The sequence below is a fragment of the Pelophylax lessonae genome, assembly GCF_965119305.1.
Source record: "Pelophylax lessonae genome assembly, chromosome: 1".
NCBI lineage: Eukaryota > Metazoa > Chordata > Amphibia > Anura > Ranidae > Pelophylax > Pelophylax lessonae.
In genome coordinates this window covers 389,870,705-389,889,517 of record NC_138768.1, presented here as the reverse complement: position 1 = coordinate 389,889,517, position 18,813 = coordinate 389,870,705, and positions in this window count along the sequence as shown.

The window sequence follows — 18,813 nt, the reverse complement described above, 5'->3', positions numbered from 1 at the left end:
ATTTAAAAAAAAAAACTTTAAAGATGTATAATTAATTACAGAGCTGCATTCATTTGTGAGATCTTGGGCTTTCATTTTAATGTGCACATGTGTTAAATATTTTTCCACTGACATCTACTGAAACACATTGTGTATGAATCCTAAGGCTGACAAGACTTGGATGGCTTTTATATACTCAATTTAAAGCAATTGCTTGGGTATAATTATTTAGAACACTATGGGGTTGATTTAATAAAGGCAAATAGACTGTGCACTTTGCAAAGTGCAGTTGCTCCAGAGCTTAGTAAATGAGGTAAAGCTTCACTTTACAAAAAATACCCAATCACATGCAAGGAAAATTTAAAAAAAAACAGCATTTTTGCTTGCACATGATTGGATGATGGAAGTCAGCAGAGCTTCTGCTCATTTACTAAGCTCTGGAGCAACTGCACTTGCAGAGTGCAACTGCATAGTCTGTTTGCCTTTAGTAGATCAACCCCTATACCTAGCCTTTTCATCTCTGAACTGCTCCTTCTTTGGTGCACGGGGGTTGATTTACTAAAACTGGAGAGTGCCAAATCTGGTGCAACTCTGCATAGAAACCAATCAGCTTCCAGGTTTTTCTTGTCAAAGCTTCATTGAACAAGCTGAAGTTTAGAAGCTGATTGGCTACCATGCACAGCTGCACCAGATTTTGCACTCTGCAGATTAAGTAAATCTACCCCACAGTGTACAATATGCCATTAAAATGATTTCTCCTATTAGTAAGTGAAATTTCCACCACGCGTCCCCATTTTAGTCACTATACTTAGGATCAGCTGTTTTTCGAGCATAAGACAGCAGCTCCATAGGAGGGTGCATTCATTTTCTTGTTGCCAATATAGTCCTTTGAATTATGTAATAGATATAGAAACATCTTTTATGGATCATCTACCTATACAGATTCTTATAATGATTGATCGCTACACTTTATCTTTTCTTACGCAATAGATCTGGACATGGTAGACTTTCCCAGGCTTTTTTTTATTTTTTCTTGTTTAAAGATTTTATTGGATTTAAAAAAACAGGGTCTAAAACATTCATTGAGAACAGATACATGGTATTCTATACAGGTATTTCAACAGTATCATAAACACGCATGTGAGGGTCAAGTCCAATTGAACAGGTGGTGGTGGTACAATAAATATAAAGTAAAACCCAGGCTTTTTAAAAATAAGAAATAATTAAAACAATATTAAAACAAGATCTAACCACAACAGCTAGAAAATATCAATAAACAAGCTACTAATTATTACCACTGTCTTGAAGCCAGATAATCCATTGAATTTACATGATAAAAATTGCAGATGATGTCACATATGACGAAACATGTAGGACATAGTCTATGTCTGAACTAACCACGCTAATTGAGCTCGTATACAAGTCATTTTTATCCTGGGAACTACCATTTTAACCGCTGACTATTTACTGGATTGCTGTAGGTGTTTAGTAATCTTTTTTCAAAATAAAAGTGTTTTACTGTTTTTCACTATGTGGACCCCCTTTTTCTTCCTTACTGGTCATGTCTGAGGAACACCTGGGATTTGTTTGGCCAGCCATGTTACCTTCCTTTCTGGTCTAACGACTGAGGGATTCGCTTTGAGCGCTGGATCATTATTTAGACGCTTTTCTAGACTGCTATAACGTGGAGTCTTAAAAGTTTTCCTGTTTTATAGTTGTGTAACATTGGGGTTTGATTTAGGAAAGGCAAATAGGCTGTTCACTTTGCAAGGGAAGTTGCACTCTACAAGTGAACTTTCCCCAGAACTTAGTGAAAAACGTAAAGCTCTGCTGACTTTCATCATCCAACTGTGTGCAAGCAAAAATACTGTTGTTAAATATTTTTATTAATATTATTATATTACAGGATTAATATAGCGCCAACAGTTTGAGCAGCGCTTTACAACCTGAAGGCAGACAGTACAGTTACAATACACTTCAATAAAGGCACAATCAGAGGGCCCTGCTCGTTAGAGCTTACAGTCTAGGATCTATTTTCCTTGCACGTGATTGGGTATTCTTTGCAAAGTGAAATTTCCCCACATTCTCTAAGCTCTGGGGAAAATTCCCTTGCAAATTTCAACTTCTTTTGCAATGTGAACAGCCTATTTGTTTTTTTTTTTTTTTTTACATTGATCAATAGAAGGTGAAAAATGAGTTTAAGCGCCGGTTCACACTACCGCGACGCTACTTCCCGGGGCGACCTCCGAGATCGTGGTGCGAGCAGCGCGCCGCGACCTCGGAGCGGCCGCCACAGACTTCATAACATTGAAGTCTATGGCGGTCGCCTCCTGGTCGCCCCAAAGAAGCTCCGGACCCTTTTTCTAGGTCGGAGCGACTTGTGTCGCTCCTATTAGAACGGGTCCGCAGCTTCCCTATGGGAGGCGACCGGCGGCGACCTGTGAGGCGACCAGGTCGCCTCACAGGTCGCCCTAGTGTGAACCGAGGTTTAAAGTGGTTGTGTATATGTAAACTCTCACTCTGTAAACAACCAATTCAGTTTAAAACAGAAATAAAAGGCAAAATATTTATGTATTAGGGGCGTATGTACACATTTGCAACAATTGTCACAATTGCAACCCAGGCCCTTTGCTACAAGGGGCCCGTGCAGTGCCCTGTACACCTGGATAGCGGAGGTGGCATACAGAAAAACATATCCCCTGAAAGGCTACAGAAGGGAAATGGAGGGGATCAGTTCCTCTACATGCTGCCCCGCCACCCCTCCAGCCCCCTTCTGTTGTGATCAGGCCCCTGTGTGATCCCCCGATCCCCCTCATCCCCCACAATGCTGCCAGGTTCTCCCCTCCTTTCTCCTGATGGCTGCTTCGGGGGATACTTTCAGGATTGAGAGCAGTGTGGAGTCAGTGATTCATACCGATTCACACTCTGTTCATTCATAACTGAGGCATAGTAAACAGTGTTTACTATGCTTCAGTTAGTTAATGAATGAGAAGCTGCAGAGAAGGAAATTAAGGGGTGTGTCTTCAATATCATTTCTCTGCCTCCAAGGTGAAACATAAGAGGTCTGCTTAGACCCCTGATATTCCACCAAAACCCCATGGGGCTTCTAAAAAAATGTGAAAAATAAGATTGTAAAATAAATAAATTAAATAAAATGGTAAAAATTGATAAGAAAAATAAACAAACTTGGGATCAGGGGGGCTCTTTATGCTTTATTTAAATACCTTTTAATCCCCTTTTTATAAGTGAGCACATACGCTTAGGGGGGGCTCTTTATGGTTTCTTGCACCAGGACCCTGAAAACTTCATTTTTAATTACTTTTTTCCCTTTTTTATAAGTGATCCCATACCCTCTGTTAGCTGTATAAGGGTTGAGGGAGGAAAAACAGCAGCACACTGAACAAAGTGTAAATGGCTGTGCAGGGAGGGGAGGGGGTGTCAGGACAAGTCTGATCATTGGAAAAGAGCAAGTTCAGTTTCCAGCATAGCTGGAGAACTAACCATGATCTGCTGTCCTGCTTAGTGTGGTCAGTTTTAAATAGGAAAGCAGAGGGACTGGCAGGTACACCAGGGATTTCACAAATGCAAAGAGAACAGGATCATTTTTTTATACAAGTACATAGTACAGCAGGCACATATCTGGAATATAAAATGTTGGGTTTACATATGCCTTAATGCCTTCTCTGCATTAGGTAAAAAAACATCTTTGTTCAGCCTCCTCCTCAGCCCCCCCCCCCCAAATACTTACATGAGCACGATATCAATTCAGCGATGTGTACCAGAGCAGAGGCTCTCTTAGCTCTCTCCCCCCTCATTGGCTCAGACACAGCAGTGGAAGCCATTAGCGGGGTTTAGAGGACACAAAGATCCGGCATGGGAGCAGACACGCACAAGTGCCCCCAGAGCAAGCAGCTTTGGGGGTGGTAACCAGGAGCGCCAGCAGGGGACCTCAGAAAATGAGGATTGGGACTGCTTTAAAATGTTTGTTATGTTTAAAAAAAAGTTCAATTAGATTACCCCTTCAATGCTAGAACCATTCTTGAGCATTTTTGCACACGTTTAAAAAATTAGATTAGGTAAAACTCCCAAACATCATATATTTTCTGAAAACAGGAACTGTGGAGAAAAAAATATTGGTAATTACAATTTTTTATGTCACACAATATTTGCGCAACAGTTATTAAGTGCAAGATGTCAGTAAAAAAAATTTAAGTTCACTTTAGAGCACAAAAACACAACATATTACCCAATTTTTTGATAAAATATAAAAGAGGAGGTTGTTCCAAGTAGGTCGATACTCAGATGTGAAGCCCTAAATTTGTGTGCGTCCACAAAAAAAAACCCCACCAAACTTTGGTACCATATGTTTCCCTATGCAACACTTTAACCACTTGCCGACCGCCGCACGACTATCTACGGCGGCGGTCAGCCCCTCACAGGCAAAGTGACGTAGGTCTACGTCGCTCGCCTGTGAGGGTTTAGGGAGCGAGCGCGCGCCGCCGGAGGCGCGCTCCCGCTCCCGCGTGGTCACGGACCCCCCCGCGCGCGTGACCGGCGGACCCGATCGCCGCCGGCCACTCTGCGATCGGCGGGGGAGAGGGAGAAAGTCAGGCAGCTTGTGTAAACAAGCTGCCTGTCATTCTCCTCTCTGTATGAGAGCTGATCACATGGATCTACTATGTAGATCCATTGATCACTCTGCATACAGTTGAAGCCACAGCCAATCACAGTTAGAATCACGCCCCTAGGGACACACACAGCCCCTCCCTCTCAAATAAAGTTAACCCCTTCACTACCAGTGCATTTTTACAGTAACAGTGCATATGTATAGCACTGATTACTGTAGAAATGTCACTGGTAACCCCAAAAGTGTCAAAAATGTCAGTCAAGGGTCCGATCTGTCCGCCGCAATGTCGCAGTACCGCAAAAAAAATCGCAGATCGCCGCCATTACGCGTTAAAAAAAAAAACAACAAAAATGACAAAAATCTTTCCCTTTGTTAGTAAACGCAATAACTTTTGCGCAAACCAATCAAAATACGCTTTTTGCGATTTTTTTTACCAAACATAGGTAGCATAAAACAAATTGGCCGAAAATATTAAAAAATTTTGATTTTTACATTTTTTTTTGGGGGAATTTCATATAAAAAAAAGGGAAAAATATTGCTATTTTTGCAAAATTTACGCTCTTTTTTTGTTTATAGCGCGTGATCAAAAAATCGCACAGGTGATCAAATACCACCAAAAGAAAGCTCTGTTTGTGGGAAAAAAAGGACGCCAAATTCGTTTCGGTACAGCGTCGCACGACCGCGCAATTGTCCGTTAAAGTCACGCAGTGCCGAATCGCAAAATGCCCTCTGGTCGTTTAGCAGCCAAATCCTCCGGGGCTTAAGTGGTTAACAGTCCCTACAGGTCATCAGTTTAAAGTTAAGCATGAATAATGGGCCTATAATGATTGCTCTCGCTCCAGGTGTTCACATATGTAGCAAGTAACGTTTTCTTATGTAGGTGACTCCAAACAAACAATTCAGCCATGCGCTCACTCCGAAGGGAAAGACCGGCGTGATGCTCTCCTCAGGCAGGGAACTCCAACATGGGTGCATGAAAGAAAAGAAAAAGGAGGCGCAAAAACCTAGTGCATTACCCGAGGTCACCGTTTAAAAAATATTTTAATAAAATGCCAAATGCATACTCACAGACAAGAAGAGTGTTAAAATCACATTATCAGAATCCACCACACATGGAATGGAACATGTCCTTGTAGATAGGACCTCTAACGCGTTTCGGTAATCAAGCTCCCTTCATCAGAGCTGGTCATATCAACAGCAGATCCAAATATATACTAACTTCAATTGAACCGCTTCCTCCCACCTCCTACAGGCGGTGGTCGGGACCGTCCAGTGCACAGACCAGCCCTCTGTCCTCCTCCGCCTCAAAATGACAACAAAGCTCAAAAATGGCCACTAGCTTGTGGTAAAAAAAAAAACAAAAACACCAAAACAAAAGCAAAAAACAGGGAAACGCATTGTTCTATATGATAAGGCTGTAACTGTGTGTACAAGCACTGGGTGGAATTATTACCTCCTAAGTTGCAGGTTAATGGGCAGTCACCGGCCTGCTTGGCTGCCCGCGATCAGCTGGGGGGGAGACCGGCACCCCGGAGTGACGCCAGACCGGACCTCCATGGACCGTGGGGACATAAATCAGTTCAAATGAAACTGCAAGAGAATATAAATTCAAATAAATATAAATAAATGTGTCACATTAATATCTGAGAAGGGAAACTGTGCTACCAATGTAACAAATTGAAATAAAATACTTGGCTGAATGCACAAACCAGGGGGAGAGGTCAATATACAATGTGCACACACCTGCACATATAATCATATAAGTACTGTGAGTGGCTGTTGGTATACCCCAAATTCCCACCAATGAATACCTGCATCATGAAGAATCATTGGCTGTGTATCCAAAAAGATAGTAAAGATGCTGTATGCACAGGAGCAGCATAAGATGTTAGAAAGAATAAATAAATAAATAAATTCTCCATTATTCTTCCCAAAATTTTTTTTACATTTTTTTTATTACTAGTGTGTTAACCTTCACGTGTGTGCACCTGGGGGTAGGGCTCAAAATTTGGCGGCGTTTGAGTGCTTGGGTGTGACTTTATTTTTTGGCCTTTTTTCATTTCATTAAAATTGTATTTGTATCACATAAAGGACAACACATTACCTATATGACATGTCATTTTTAAAATTCTCCTTAATGAGACATCAAGTGTCTATTAGACCCCTGATGTCTCACCTGCCATCCATTGAAGCTAATGGAGAGCAGATTGTGCCACCAGAAACTGGAAGTGATGTTTTACATGTCGTTCTAGAAGGGGAGATCAAAGAATTGATGTTTGCCAGTCGCCCTCTCTTCTATCTGGCAATGCCCACCATGCAGGTACCGGGCCTATAGTTGAGACAGAATGGTGGGGGGTTTGTACCAGGAGGGCACACTCCAGGAGTCACAGAAAGGTAATTTAACAACTCAAAATCTACACAAAAACCACAAATAAATGATTAGACAAGAATTTATGCAAGTTAGCATTTAGTAGATGTACTTTTGGCAGTTTTTGTATTAGCTTTAACCACTTTACGTCCAGCCGCCACAGATGTACTGCGGCAGGCTGGCTCTCCCAGGCAAAGTCCCGTACATGTACAGCGCTCGCCTGGGAGGAGCTAGAGGGCAAGCGCACTCGTCAGCGGGGAAGCTGGTGCGAGTGTCAGACGGCTCCGATGGTCACCGGCCACTTGCGATCTCTCCCTGCTGACAGAGAAGGACGGACGGCTGATGTAAACACAGCCGGTCGTCATTCTCCCTGCGATGATCACAGAGACCTGCTTTATAGGATCGCATGTCTCTATGGTCATCTCAGAAGCCCAACCCCCCCCCCCCCCACAGTTAGAATCACTCCCCTAGGCTTACATTTAACCCCTTGATCACCCACAGGGTTAACCCCTTCCCTGCCAGTGTCATTATTACAGCAACAGTGCATATTTTTAGCACTGATTACTGTAGTATTGTCACTGGTACCCCCAAAAGTGTCAAAAATGTCAGTTAGGGGTCCAATCTGTCCTCCGCAATGTCGCTCTCCCGCTAAAAATCGCAGATTGCCGCCATTACTAGTAAAAAAAAAAACAATAAAAATTACATATATCTTTCCCGTAGTTAGTAAACGCAATAACTTTTGCGCAAACCGATCAAAATACGCTTATTGCGTTTTTTTTTACCAAAAATATGTAGCAGAAAACAAATTGGCCTAAAATGTTAAAAAATTTTGATTTTTACATTTTTTTTGGGAATGTTATATAGCAAAATTTAAAAAATTTTTTTTTTTTTTTTTTTTTCAAAATTGTCGCTCTTTTTTTGTTTATAGCGCACAAAATAAAAATCGCACAGGTGATCAAATACCACCAAAAGACAGCTCTGTTTGTGGGAAAAAAAAAGGGCGTCAATTTAGTTTGGGTACAGCATTGCACGACTGCGCAATTCTCCGTTTAAATCACGCAGTGCCAAATCGCAAAATAGGGCCTGGTCTTTAAGCAGCAAAATCTTCCGGTCTTAAAGTGGTTAAAATTTAGAAATGTTTCTTAATTTCTCTTTGCAAACCTGATTCAGCTGTGCCAAGTGGTATGGGTATCCAAGCCCTGCCACAATTCTTCAACTGGGCCATTTTATTGGGGTTGATTTACTAAAGGCAAATGGGCAGTTTACTTTGCAAGGGCAATTGCACTTTGCAACGGAATTTTCCCCATAGCCTGGTGAACAAGGTGGAATTGTTCTTTGCAAAGAATACCCAAACATGTGCAAAGGAAGCAAAAAATAAAACAGCATATTTGCTTGCACATGATTGGATGATGGATGTCAGTAGAGCTTCACCTCATTTACTAAGTTCAGGGAAAATTCTTTGTGCAACTTCCCTTCGAAAAGTGAACAGCCTATTTGCCTTTAGTAAATCATCCCCTTGGAATTTAGAACTTTTTGCTGAAAAAGTTCGGAATTCGGCAACCAGAACCGACCAAAATGCAATGGTTCAGGAAATGGGCTTTAAAAGCCAGTGATTGGACCAGAACCATTAGCAAAAGCCAATTGAGGGGGCAGGAGAATGCTAGGAATGTGATTGGAGTGACTAGGGGGTCCCTAGGCCAATCATTAGTGAATACGCCCCCCAGTATATAAGATAGCCCCCGCCAAATTCTTAGCATTGTTATACAGGGACATGGAAGAGAGTGGAAGCAGTTCTGTTCATTTTACTTTAAAAGTGTCATTTAGCATTTATTAGTGTGAAGAAAGGGATATCTAGTTAGTGTAGATAGGGTGCTCTTTTACACTTTAGTTAGATGCAAAAATGTAGTTTCTGTAGGGAAAGTGTGAAGTGTCAGGGTGACCGTAATGTAGTGTAGGGTTAACTGACTGCTATGGCAGGGTGACCAAACCCTTCCATATCAGGGTGACTGTAATGTAGTGTAGGGTGAACTGACACTGACTGCTATGGCAGGGTGACCAAACCCTTCCATATCAGGGTGACCGCTATAGAGAAAAGCTAGTTTCTCTCAAGTCACTTTCGCTGCAGTAATATGGCTTTGCCCCTGTCAGCTTGCTTTTTGGCTGCAGGCGTCTATAGTGATTTTTTGAGCACATGTTTGGAGTCAGGCATGACATCTGAACATGTGTATAGGGGGTATGTATACACACCCATGTATGTATATATACACCTGCACATATATAGGTGTGAAAGGAGCAGAAAACACTACTTGCGCTAATGAAATAATTAGCACCAATATAGTTACGCTCCTATCACACCTATATATGTCTAGGTGTAAAATACATATAAGTATGTGTGTATATATACCACTATACAAAAGTTCAGATGTTTTGCCTGCCTCCAAAGAACCCAAGAAAATGCCCAAAAAAACGCTAGCGTAAAAAAAAAAACGCCCAGATGTGTTGTTGCAGGCATTTTTTGGGGGTTTTTGGAGGCAGGCAAAACATCTGAACTTGTGTATAGTGGTATATATATACACACATACTTATATGTATTTTACACTTAGACATATATAGGTGTTATAGGAGCAGAGCCAAATTAGTGTTAATTATTTCATTAGCGCAAGCATATATTTCTGCTACTATCACACCTATATATGTCTAGGTGTCTATATACATATAAGTATGTGTGTATATATACCCGTATACACAAGTTCAGATGTTTTGCCTGCCTCCAAAGAACCCAAAAAAATGCCCAAAAAAACGCTAGCGCCAAAAAAAAACACCCAGGTGTGTTGTTGCAGGCATTTTTTTGGGGTTTTTGGAGGCAGGCAAAACATCTGAACTTGTGTATATGGGTATATATACACACATACTTATATGTATATATACACCTAGACATATATATATAGGTGTGATAGTAGCAGAAATATATGCTTGCACTAATGAAATCATTTACACTAATATGGCTCCGCTCCTATAACACCTATATATGTCTAAGTGTAAAATACATATAAGTATGTGTGTATATATACCACTATACACAAGTTCAGATGTTTGCCTGCCTTCAAAAAACCCCAAAAAATGCCTGCAACAACACACCTGGGCGTTTTTTTTTTTTTGGCGCTAGCGTTTTTTTTGGGCATTTTTTTGGTTCTTTGGAGGCAGGCAAAACATCTGAACTTGTGTATACGGGTATATATACACACATACTTATATGTATTTTACACTTAGACATATATAGGTGTGATAGGAGTGGAGCCATATTAGTGTAAATAATTTCATTAGCGCAAGCATATATTTCTGCTACTATCACACCTATATATGTCTAGATGTATATATATACATATAAGTGTGTGTATATATACCCATATACACAAGTTCAGATGTTTTGCCAGCCTCAAAAGACCCCAAAAAATGCCCAAAAAAACGCTTGCTACTTAACCGGCAAGGTGTGAAAAGAGAGAAGCCACTGACCTGTTCTATAAGTGACAACATACAAACAATCTTTTTGTTATGGTTCTGGACATGCTACAGAGCTGAAACTTCACAGGTACACTTTTTAGACCCCCCAGATACTAAATCAAAAGACATTTTTTTTTTTTTTTTTTACATTTTATTTTTTTAATTTTTTCAATAATTGGCTCTCTATCAAAAATGACAATTTTTAAGAACTTTTTTTTTGTGTGATTAATAGTCCCTGGGGTATGACCCAGATCCCTAGGCACTTTTTAGGGGCATTTATTGGGTTTTAGGGCTTCAAAATTGTGTTTTTTGATTACCGAAGTTCGGGTCCCATTGATTTCAATGGGGTTCTGAAATCCGGGCCGAACTTTCGGGAAGTTCGGATGTTCTGGCTGAACCGAACTTTTGAAAAGTTCGATCATCCCTATTGTGTAGTGTTGGCCTTTTGCTTAGGGTCCTTGTCCAACAGGAAGGCACATTTTTCTCGGCAGACATCATAAGGCTTTCCTTTGGCATTTTCCTGTAGTCTTTCTATCTCCTACCCTCACACACGTCCCAGGGCCTGCAGCAGAAAAAAAACACCTCCACAGCAAGATGACAGGGCATTTATGATGATGTGCTATCTTTTCCACAGGCTTTTCAAGAAAAATGTCAAACCTTGTTAAGATGTGACGTGAATTTTAGTTACCATTCTCCCACAAAGATGCAATTTGTGAAGCAACTGTGCAACAGTTGTTGAATGCACAACTCTCCAATCTCAGCCAATCTCAGCCGCTGAGGCTCATAACTCCTTTAGAATGGTTGTAGGTCTCTTGGTGGCCTCTCCCACTAGTCTCCTGTTTGAATGGTCATCACGTTTGCTCCTAGATTTACAGCTGTGCCATACAGCACACAAGTGATCTCTTTTTGACTAATTAGGATGCAACAGTGATTATTAATATGTGTATATTTAAAGGGAATGTCTGTTTTCAGTTCGATTTTAAAGAATAAATGTATGTTGATCAGTGTAAAAAAGTTAATCCATTGTGTTTTCAAAGTGAAATTTCAACACATTCACTAAGCTCTCTGGATAATTCCCCTGCAAACTAAACAGCCTATTTACCTTTAGTAAATCAACTCCCATATCTCAATCCAATAGGAATTGTGGTAGGACTTGGAAGAAGGTTGTTCACTCATGATACCCATACAACCTGACAGAGCTGAAGCAGTTTCACAAAGAGAAATTGAGAACATTTGCAGTGTCTAAATTTTAAAGCTGATACAGACTCAAGACTGTTAAAAGTACATCTACTAAATGCTAACTTAAAGGGCATGTATACTTATGCAGGCATTTAATTTGTGTGTTTTTTGTTGTTCACTTAAAGTTCTGTTATACCTTCTTTTGATCAATGTAAAAAAAGAATATACACTGTTCACATTGCAAGGGGAGATGCACTTTGAGTTAGAATTTTCCCCAGTCTAGAGAATGTGAAATTGAAATTCCTCTTTGCAAAAAAATACCCAATCACTTTCAAGGAAAACAGAAAAAAAGAGTATTTTTGCTTGCACATGATTGGCAGCAGGGAGAAAACAGACGCCACACTGAGTGCAGTATGTCAGGATCATACGTTTAATAGACAAAGTGAACAGGTACTCACAAGCGGTGTAATAAAAACAACATGGCAGTATTGCAAAGTGAAATGATGATCCCAATGTCCGGATTCAGGATGGCACAAGCGGTCTCGAAGCCCTGGGCAGTAGCGAATGGAGGATCGATACTTCCCATACACTAGGGACACAGCACCGGCCGTTCTGACGTCACTTCCGGGATGCGTACTGGCGCCGGCGACGCGTTGTCGGAGCATGCGCTCCTTCCTCAGGCCGATAAAGCGCCATTTTGGACAAGGGCTTAAATGGGCAGAGCGGCAGAGCCAGCTGGGTCCTAAAGGTGCCATAATTCTTGCTCAAAAGAAACCCTCTATAACACTGGACTGGGGCTAGGTGCATTAGAAACAAAGCAAACAACCAAAGCAGTAGTCAACAAAAATGCAATGATCAACAATGGTCAAATTACACTTACATAAGAATATATTTAAATTAATTCAGAAAAAAATAAATAAAATAATAAAAAAAAATAAATAAAATAATAAAAAAAAAAAAAAAAAAAAAAACCTTATACTATGAATCAAAAAAAAATATTTTTTTTAAAAATATGTTGTACCTCACATATGTACACATCCCCATATTGTTACACATAGGGACATATTATCATAGTGCAGTAATATAATTTAATATAGATACATATATATTAAAAAAAATAAAAACATATATATAAAATTATATCGCTATTCATTTTATAACGCTATTCATTTTATAAAAACCACCATATTTAAAACCACCGAAAATATCTGAAAATTATCTAAAAAATTGTTTAAAAAGCCATCAGCCAATATGACCATCCACTGATATATCCCATTAAATTATTCTGACTCCATATGTGACTATTAGGAAAGGGACTATCAAAAAGGAGTGTTATAAATATACAAGAGTATTATAGATAAGATGAAGGGGCATATCTCTCAGATGTCTAATCCAAAAAAATATATTTTTATATATTTTTATATATCCAATTGGATAGGATCAAATGAGAGAATTGGTCTCAACTTCCTCATTCAAACCCCCCGGCACTAAAGTATCCAGGGTATAAATCCAGTAGGCCTCTCTTTGACATAGTCTCTTAAAACGTTCTGCTGACGATAAAGTAGCAGGTATAGACTCAATAATCCACACCCTGAGGCCGACCGGGGGGTTTGAATGAGGAAGTTGAGACCAATTCTCTCATTTGACCCTATCCAATTGGATATATAAAAATATATAAAAATATATTTTTTTGGATTAGACATCTGAGAGATATGCCCCTTCATCTTATCTATAATACTCTTGTATATTTATAACACTCCTTTTTGATAGTCCCTTTCCTAATAGTCACATATGGAGTCAGAATAATTTAATGGGATATATCAGTGGATGGTCATATTGGCTGATGGCTTTTTAAACAATTTTTTAAACAATTTTTTAGATAATTTTCAGATATTTTCAGTGGTTTTAAATATGGTGGTTTTTAGAAAATGAATAGCGTTATAAAATGAATAGCGATATAATTTTATATATATGTTTTTTTTTTTTTTTTTTGTTTTTTTTTTTTTTTTTTTTATATATGTATCTATATTAAATTATATTACTGCACTATGATAATATGTCCCTATGTGTAACAATATGGGGATGTGTACATATGTGAGGTACAATATATTTTTTAAAAAAATATTTTTTTTAATAAATCTGTTATTGTGCCAAACCAGACTTCACTATGGGAATTGCTCTGTTTGTTTTTATGTTGGATGTTGCATGAGATTCACTCATTTGGCTACGAACTGCTGCTCCTGTGTCCTGTGGGACTAACAGGGATCCATTTTTGAGACCAGGGTTGGTCATTGTTTTCCAGTAAGCCCCCACTGCTGCACAAGGGTAGCGTGCTTTCTTATTTGGGATCTTTGAGTGGGCTTGAACTATTTCTGCTGACACTTTTATATCGAGAGTTTCAAAGACTTAATTCTCCTATGAACTAACATGTAACTATATTGGCTATGGAGACTTCTACATTTTTGTGATTATATATGTTCAGCTAATCCCTGATATTGACTTATTCTATTCATGCACATATTTTGTTTGTCACGTTTTATGGTTGTTTGTGGTTTTATACATATAAACCAAGTAATTTTATATATAGCAATTTATGTTCAAGGTCACAGAAGTGCTGTACGTTTGTGTCCCTAACACAGCACTGAACAGCTGGCCATATACATTAATGCCGAGATGGCCAAAGAAGCACACTGAAGGATCATTATTTTAAAGCATATTCTAAGAGTACCTTCTGATACTTTAACTCTGGAGAACACAGAAACAAAATGAGGCCGCAAACAAGGAAATTAATTTACTAAGTTAAAGTCAATCACTCCTGTATAAACAGTGCAGTAAAAACTAGAGATTGACCGATTATTGGCAAAGCCGATATATCGAGGGCCGATATGCACTTTTCCCTATATATGGGAATCGGCCTTTTGATTTACCGATGTTGCCGATATTTCAGGAAAGTACATGTACCAGGGTGATGCCTGCAGCTAGAGGCATCACCCCGGTACCGGTGTCCATAGCCGACGGTCGGCTGTCTTTTAATGACAACCGATGCGGCTGAGAAGCCGCTCGGCTGTCTTTACAAAGAGCGGGAGGGGATGTCCCCCCCCTCCCGCCACCTTCCGCGGCTCGCCTGGGTCTCCTGTCCCACCCGGAGAGCTGGCCATCCTACCTTCACTGCCGCCGTCTGACCAGGTCTCCATTTCTTTGAATTCGGCGCCGCCGAGTACCCGGAATTGATGTTATGACACGACATCACTTCCGGGTACTGGTGGCGCCGAATTCAAAAACTTACAGCATTTAAAACAGCCAAACTTGACGTTTTGAATGCTTTTAAGTGAAGAGGAGGGGTTTTGGGTCTTTTAGACCCCCAGATTCCTCCACCACAGTACCAGTAGACATTAAAAAAAATAAATACATTTTTATTAATGTCCGAAAATATCGGGCAATATTGGCCGATACCGATAACCAATTACCAAAAAATCGGTATCGGCGGTAAAAAAAACTATATCGGTCAATCACTAGTATAAACATCCCTCCTTTCAAATTAATACAGCCTTTATAGGCAGTGGCGTCGGCAGGGGGGGGCTGACAGGGGCTATAGCCCCGAGTGTTCCTCCGAAAAGCCCCGGGTCTCCTGCTCATGTTAAAAACCTATTAGCCCCGAGCCTTCTCCACCCTGTGCTGGCTGCTGGGCGGCCCTCACCTGGCTGGCGGTACTTGTTCTTCCTGGCCTGCAAGACGCGGACACACTGGTTGCTAGTCGGGCTGCCGCTTCGCGTCTAGCAACCAGTGACGTCAGCAGCGTCAGGTGACAGCAGCACTTGCAGGGCCGGACTGGCCTACCCTGGAGCCGCTTTCAGCTGTGGCTTGCGACCGCTTCATATTTTGGAAACACTTGCGATCCGCCTCTAGAGGTCTAACAGCGACCTGCAGTGTTTGGGTATCGCCGCCATTTTGTTGTAGCCGCCGACTCACTGCAGAGAAGAAACTCGCGGCGGCGGCACAACATGGCATGGCGAGGATGTTCAGAGGACTGAAGTGCTTGCGGGATGCGGTGCAGGAGTGTGGGGGACTCTGGTAAGGGCTCATCTCCCAGGCAGGTATGCGGAGCACTCGGTTTAGCAATCTTTGAAAGCAGTGACTACTACGCCCCCCCCCCCCTTCTGGGAAAGAAAGAAGCATGAAATTCAGATCAGTAAAGAGACATTTTTCTAGGAGGCTTAAAGAAAAAAAAAGCAGACACCATCTCCTAGAATGCTACCAGATGTCCTTACCTACCCTAGGAAGAATAACTAAAGAAGCTTTAACTTTATATACTTTTAATGCTTTGCCACTTGAAAAATTAAAATGAATGCAAATTAGCATAAATAGTACAAAATAGGTATGTACCTATGACCACCTCCTGTACCATGTCCGCACAGCCCCTGACATCTCCTGTACCATGTCCGCACATCCCCTGACATCTCCTGTACCATGTCCGCACAGCCCCTGACATCTCCTGTACCATGTCCGCACATCCCCTGACATCTCCTGTACCATGTCCGCACAGCCCCTGACATCTCCTGTACCATGTCCGCACAGCCCCTGACATCTCCTGTACCATGTCCGCACAGCCCCTGACATCTCCTGTACCATGTCCACACAGCCCCTGACATCTCCTGTACCATGTCCGCACATCCCCTGACATCTCCTGTACCATGTCCGCACAGCCCCTGACATCTCCTGTACCATGTCCGCACAGCCCCTGACATCTCCTGTACCATGTCCGCACAGCCCCTGACATCTCCTGTACCATGTCCGCACAGCCTATGACATCTCCTGTACCATGTCCGCACATCCCCTGACATCTCCTGTACCATGTCCGCACAGCCTCTGACATCTCCTGTACCATGTCCGCACATCCCCTGACATCTCCTGTACCATGTCCGCACAGCCCCTGACATCTCCTGTACCATGTCCGCACAGCCCCTGACATCTCCTGTACCATGTCCGCACAGCCCCTGACCTCTCCTGTACCATGTCCGCACAGCCTATGACATCTCCTGTACCATGTCCGCACAGCCTCTGACATCTCCTGTACCATGTCCACAGCCTCTGACATCTGCTGTACTATGTCCACACAGCCTCTGACATCTCCTGTACCATGTCCCCAGCCCCTGACATCTCCTGTACCATGTCCGCATAGCCTCTGACATCTCCTGTACCATGTCCGCATAGCCTCTGACATCTCCTGTACCATGTCCGCACAGCCTCTGACATCTCCTGTACCATGTCCGCACAGCCTCTGACATCTCCTGTACCATGTCCGCACAGCCTCTGACATCTCCTATACCATGTCCGCACAGCCTCTGACATCTCCTGTACCATGTCCGCACAGCCTCTGACATCTCCTGTACCATGTCCACACAGCTTCTGACATCTCCTGTACCATGTCCCCAGCCCCTGATATCTCCTGTACCATGTCTGCATAGCCTCTGACATCTCCTGTACCATATCCGCACATCCCCTGACATCTCCTGTACCATGTCCGCACAGCCTCTGACATCTCCTGTACCATGTCCGCACAGCCTCTGACATCTCCTGTACCATGTCTGCACATCCTATGACCATCTCCTGTACCATGTCCGCACTTTTATCACTTTTAACCTGAATTTGCTCTTACATATATAAAGCCCTATGTGTTTTCGTATCTGTCTTATTTATATATAATACACTCTTCATGTGTGCTCTAAAATGCATGGTTTTCCCTTTTATGAAGAAGAAAATAATGGCGTTGGGTCGGTATAATAATGCTATGGGGCTGGTATGAAATTATTTCCAGGGCTGGTTTTTATTCCCAGTCTGGCCAGCCAATAGATAGATAGATTAGATAGATTAGATAGATTAGATAGATAGATAGATAGATAGATAGATAGATAGATAGATAGATAGATAGATAGATAGATAGATAGATAGATAGATAGATAGATAGATAGATAGATAGATAGATAGATAGATAGATAGATAGATAGATAGATATTCCCTACGTGACACAGGTGCAGGGGTTGCATGGGACAGCATTTCTGCCCTTTGCGCTGGTTATCAGATCTTCTCTGCGCAGCTATGCTGTTGAAAATTTATAGCTGGCACCTTTCTGGGGCAGTGCCCTGTCCAGGCCTCAGAATATTTCATGGGAATTGAAGTATCAGGAGTACGTGTGGTATGTTTGAGAAGAAAGGGGGATATCTGTTGATGGATGCTGCAATTCCATCTTCAACTATCCAAAACTTAGTGTTTGTATTAACAAATTAAATATATTCCTGCTAAAGACCATGGCCTGGAACAACAGAAGTGCCATACTACTCATATTTGTGTGTGGGTGGTAAGGCCTTTGCTTTGGAAAAATTTAATGGGGCCATAGAGAGGCCTGGCCCACCAAAAGCAGGAATTCAGATATAGACGTTGCTGTGTCATACAAATGGAGGATACTAAACTTTACTATACCTGAAAATGTAATCAACGTACAGGAAGCTGCTTTCATTCTTCATAATTGTGTAAGGGATCTTCTCCTCTCCACGCCTGACCCTCTCCTCTCTTCTCCTCTCCATGTCTGACCCTCTCCTCTCCATGTCTGACCCTCTCCTATCCATGTCTGACTCTCTCCTCTCCATGTCTGACCCTCTCCTCTCCATGTCTGACCCTCCCCTCCCCTCCTCTCCATGTCTGACCCTCTCCTCTCATGTCTGACCCTCTCCTCTCCTCTCTTCTCCTCTCCATGTCTGACCCTCTCCTCTCCATGTCTGACCCTCTCCTCTCCATGTCTGACTCTCTCCTCTCCATGTCTGACCCTCGCCTCTCCCCTCCTCTCCATGTCTGACCCTCTCCTCTCCATGTCTGACCCTCTCCTCTCCCCTCCCCTCCTCTCCATGTCTGACCCTCTCCTCTCCATGTCTGACCCTCTCCTCTCCATGTCTGACCCTCTCCTCTCCATGTCTGACCCTCTCCTCTCATGTCTGAACCTCTCCTCTCCATATCTGACCCTCTCCTCTCCTCGTCAGACCCTCTCCTCTCCCCTCCCCTCCTCTCCATGTCTGACCCTCTCCTCTCCATGTCTGACCCTCTCCTCTCCATGTCTGACCCTCTCCTCTCATGTCTGACCCTCTCCTCTCCATATCTGACCCTCTCC